This window comes from Myotis davidii, unplaced genomic scaffold (assembly GCF_000327345.1).
Source record: "Myotis davidii unplaced genomic scaffold, ASM32734v1 scaffold684, whole genome shotgun sequence".
Classification (NCBI taxonomy): Eukaryota; Metazoa; Chordata; class Mammalia; order Chiroptera; family Vespertilionidae; genus Myotis; species Myotis davidii.
In genome coordinates, this window is record NW_006295564.1 from 1,418,949 (window position 1) to 1,424,091 (window position 5,143).

Sequence of the window (5,143 nt, forward strand, 5' to 3'; positions counted from 1 at the left end):
ACCCCCCACCCCTCACCCCTGGATTTTCTGCTGGTGTCGCCTTCAGAATCCAACTCCTGGCTTCCCTGATAATCACCATTTTCCCTGCTACTCGCTGCAGAGGCTGGAGTGGAGGACTTGCCCGGTCTCAGAAGGTCTCTTGATCTTAGATCCTCACCCTCCACCCATCCCAATCTGGGGACCCCCTCCCCAATACCCTCCATTTGCTCGCAGTTGGGTTTGTGGAAATCCAACGCTGACCCTGGGGCCCAGCCACTCCTCTTCTCCATTTTGGGGTCTTCCATGGGCAAAATCCTCCTTTCCTTCCTTGCCGCCCCCACCTCTGCCGGCGCCTCCATCAAGAGATTTCCCCACAATAACCCCTCTTTGCCTCCCTATTTCAGACCCCAGTGGCTTCAGGGACCCCAGGGGTAGGGGGACGGGGGCATTTCATCAGACTCTCCCCACTCCGCTCTAGATTAATCTTGAGCCTCAGAAGTGAATGTGGTATTTGCTGATCCGAGATGCCATTGAATTCGCGTTTTATTCATTTCTTGCGTGTCCATCCTGGCAAAAGGGGGGCTCGTTGAACATGTAGTTGTTCAGAAGGGGGGTGGGTTTGTTCTCCGACCAAAACCCCAGTTCTCCATGTTAAATTCGTTCGTTTTGGAAAACCGAAGACCGAGGAGAAAGGGAGAGAGGGAGAGGAGAATTCCATCCCTGAGAAATGCGGATACAAAAGACATTTTTAGTAAAGAAGGCTGGGAAACCAGGCGTGGTGTCTGGGGGAGATGTGCGTGGATGGGGGAGCCAACCGAGGAACAAACAGCCCCTGGGAGCCTCAATTCCAGGGAGTCCCCTTGTTTTCCAAGCGGCCTCATCGCCCCCCGGCAGGTCCCGGAGGCCAGAGAGGAGAGACACAGAAACCAGTTCTCTAAATTACACCCGCCTCTCCTCAGTCTCCAGCCCCTGCATCCGGAAAACTTTAATTAAAGCATCTTCCCCTCCTGGACATAGGACAGCCTGGGCCTGGGGGTGGGAGGTGAGGGGTGAGAATTTGGGATCTGGGAATAAGAAGTGGGGCTGTGGTCCTGGGGTGAAAGTCAGAGAGGAGAGCCACCAGGGTGTGGTGCCACCTGGGTGTCCCCCTTTCCCTGTCTGGCCACCCCTTCTCTAGCCAGGAATAGGGGGAGCAGAGCCAGGAGATTGGGGGCCACAGCCCGAGCCTGCATCCAGGTGCTTGGGGGTGGCGGTGCTTATTTCTGGGTGTTTGAGGGCTGGGACGGAGGCATGGCCGAGGATCTCTGTTTAGAAGGTGCTGAGAGTTGCTCCCAGGACAGACACCCAAGGGGAAGTCTTTCTTCTGCCCAGCCCTTCCGTCCCTTGGCACTGGGCTGGCCCCAGGCCGCCTGTACATAAAGAAACCTGTGGGGGTGGCCTGGGCGGCCGGAGATTCCAGGCTGGGGGCCGTGCCCATTGCAGGGAAGGCTGCTGCAGAAACCGGTGTCTCTAAGGCCCTTCCCGACCCCCTCCTGTCCCCCTGCTAAGGCCATGCTGTTCTTTGCCTTCACAGGGACCCTGGCCAGGGGGAGGGCAGGAGGAGAGGGTGTGGAGCCCCACAGGCTGCAAGGATGAGCTGGAGAGACCAGGTTCTCCTGCTCTAGGAACTGGAGGAGGCACTTCCCTGGGCAGTGCCTGTGGGAGGGCTGGGGTCTGGTGAGTAATGGTGTATGGGTAGCATCTAGATAGGAACCACCCAATAGAAAGATGTTGGGAAAACCTGGAAAGCCATACTGGACACATGGATTGTTTGGGGGTTGGAGGGACAGGGATGGTGCTTTGTCTGAGCAGAGACTCTGTGTGTGTGTGTGTGTGTGTTCTAGGTCTATGACCCAGTGTGTTTCTGTGAATAGGAGTGTCTGTGCCTGTAACTGGGTGATCACGGATGTGAACTTGTGTGAGATATGCCTGGGGGATCCACGGCCCGTGACAGGGTGTGCTGCTGTGTCTGCATACAAGTGCCAGCAAGTGGCTGATTCTATGATATGTGTGGGGTGTGTGTGTGTCAGAGGGAGAGAGAGAAAGTCTAGAAGTATCTATGCCCATGTGAAGGTCAGCACCTGTGTCTGCTTATGACACTGCATGACTGTGATCATGACTGGGCATGTGAGTGTTGTGTGCGTGTGTGTGTGCATGTGTGCGCATGCCTTCATGACAGTGTAAGGGGAAAGCCCCACAGATGTCTTTGTGCATGGATATTGGTGCTCACGGCCATGGCCTGATGGTGCTTGAAAATATGAATGTGAGGGTTGTGTCTGGGTCTGCCTATGACCCTGTGTTCGCGTGCCCCGGACCATAGCTGGCCTGTGGCTATGGACATGTTTGCACACATATGACCTATGGGTGTGAGTGACATCCTGAGATTGGGTGCTTGGTGGGCATTCATGGTCCTGGTGGGACAGTTCAGTGGGAGACAAAGGTCTAACAAGGAAGCTGCAAGGGGCATGGCTGACCTGGGATCTGGGCTGGGCAGTGTGGGGTGTCGGGGGGCAGAGCCTCCCTCGCCACAAGCTGATCCTGTCTGCCTGAGGACTGTGGTCAGCAGCCTTCCCCTCTTAGGCCGACTGTCTTTGGTGTTGGAGCTGGGATAGGGGGTGAGTCACCTTCTCAGGGTTGGGGCCAAGGCCAGGGCCCGGGCTGTGACAGGGACAGTAGAGCGGATGGGCCTCAGATTCCTGTTCCCACTCTGCCCCCAGGCTTCAGATTCCAGGCCTTTTAGCATCTCAGCTCATTATGGCTGTCCCTACCCAGCTCCCACATTCCCCAGGAGAGATTTACAGGGGAAACCATTTAGCTGGGCTTCCTACCTGTGCTACCTCGCAGAAGGCACCCCGAGTCCCTACATCCTGTATGGCAGGCCTCAGCCCCGAGAGATGGTAGACCGGAAGGGAGAGCTGCGAGGGCCTCAGACAGAGAGGGCTCTGGAAGATGATGGGTTCCAGGGCCCTGCAGCCAAATAGTGGCAGAGCTGGGACAGGAAGAGGTGACAGCAAGCACTGGTTTCTATAATTCTTCTTGTCAGTCGCAGTGAATGCCTGCCTGGTGGAGGAACTTGTCTTTCTTCTCCTTCTTGGGGGAAAATGAACTATCTTATTAGGGCCCGGCCTAGTGCCTACTACATTCCAGAGGCAGAGGCCCTGATGGAGGGGTTCTGCGCTAGGGGTTGGGAGGGCACCTCACTTCTGTGTGACCCACCTCTCTGAGCCTGTTTCCCCCCACCCTTTCACCCAGCGATCACCAGCCTGTGCTGCCCCACAGATGGGGTGGGGGTGGAAAGCGTCCTGCAGGAGTCAAGGGCAGTGAGCTGGGAAATACACCTGGATTCTCTTTCCACCATCCTGAGATCCATTACCCCACTCAAGCGCTTGCCCTAAGCCCTGCCTCAGTTTCCCCATCTGTCAGGTGTCCCTCTGCCTGCCCTCCCCTCCCCCCGACTCCCACCTCCACCCGCCTTTCAGAGGCTTGTGAACATGTTCAGTCAAACCCCATGGGGGTCAGTGGGCTGGGCCCAGGGAGGCACCTGGAGACTGCGGGGGAGGAAGGCCCCCGGGCCAGGTGTTAACACTTGTAACAGGCAGGAATTACAGCTGGCTGGGGCTGGGGCTGGCGAGGAGCTGAGCTGGCTGGAGGCTGTTGATCTCACAGACAGACAGACAGACAGATGAGCAGATACCAGATCGAATGGCCAGGCTTTAAGCGGGTGGTCTCCCTTCCAGGGCAGGCCTTTCCCCGGGGGGGATGTGGCAGGGGAATTAATCCAGGTCTCTTGGAAGTGAATGAACAGCCCTCCTGACCACCCCACACCCACTGTGGGCGGAGCTTGGTGTCCAAAGGATGTAAACGTGGTGGCTGATTTGTTTGTATTCTTCTGATGGGACCACATTTTGCTTAAAAAACAAAACAAAAAAACACACAAAAAAACAAAAACGAAACAGGTCAAATGTTGTAATAATACCAGGAGCATGGTGCTGAGTTATGTCCTAGAAGATCCTGCTTTAACGTGGGGAAGGCATGGGGGAAGGGGCAGCTGTCAGGGAAAGTTCTAGAATTTCGTAGCATTTGGTCAGCAGCTCTGGGGCTAAGAGGTGAGCCATGGATGGAATCTGGTCCTGACATCCCCACCCCCCCGCCCCAGGGATCCTGAGGACCTTGGGTGTGGGGCACCTGCCCAATGGGAAGACCTTTGTGGGAAAGGTCAAAAGAGGCAGGAGCTAGACCACGGTGCCCAGTCCTCCCGCGGGCACTCTCTCCTCCTTCCCTGCAGTTTCCCCAGTGGCAAACCCAGCAGAGCCCGCTGGCACCCACATTCTCTGGCAGCTGGGTGCACGCTCAGTCACTGGTGAAGATAGAAAGGGCCCTCGGTGGAAATCCCCAGTGAATAGACTCAGCCAAGCAAGTATCTCCCATTCCAGAGCGAAATGCTGATACACCTGAAGGGCGCTTGGGCGGCTGTAGAATTGAAAAGGCGACATGGGCACAGGGGAGGGAGGGAGGGAGGGAGGGAAGGGAGCTATGACCCCGGGGGCTTTCTCTAGACTTTCAATAGGTCCCTCCTTGGTCTGGGCAAAAGGCAAGGAGACAGGCTGGGGAAGGAGAGGTGACGCTTTCCAAGGAGAAGGCAGCCACAGATCCTTCTGAGGAGAGTGGGGAAAGGAAGGTCTTTCTGGCCTCAGCATGGGGTGAGCCGTGCATTGAGGGGGGCCTGGTCTTCCAATCTTTTCTGCTGTGAGCCGCAGAATCCTTCTAAAGCCACCACGGAGGGACAGACACTCTCTACCCCTTGTCCCTGGTTCGGGGAGGAGGTGTGTCCCCTTCAAAGGTTAAGGCCATCCGGATACTCCATCCATACGGTTCTCCTTAGCGTGTGTGCCAGGAAGTGCTGACGGCCGGGAGTCTGCGTTCTGAGCTTCCCACCCACTGACCGAGGATGGGTCCCTTTCCTTCTCTGCACCTCAAGTCCCTGCCTCCCTCTGGGCTTCCTTTCCCTTGACCACACGGTTGGGTCTCGTCTGCCTCTGGGAGTCCATAGGACTGTGACAGGGACCCCGTTCGTTGCTGTGAAGCATGGAGCTCCGTGTGGCCCCAGTGCCCCCCCCCCCCCCCC

The 5,143-nt window shown here is 56.9% G+C and overlaps 1 protein-coding gene across 1 annotated transcript in view; it reads left to right on the plus strand.

Moving 5' to 3' along the window:
* Window positions 1-5,143, plus strand: part of WNT3 (wingless-type MMTV integration site family member 3) — a 38,732-nt gene that overhangs the window by 332 nt on the left and 33,257 nt on the right. The window lies entirely within an intron of this gene.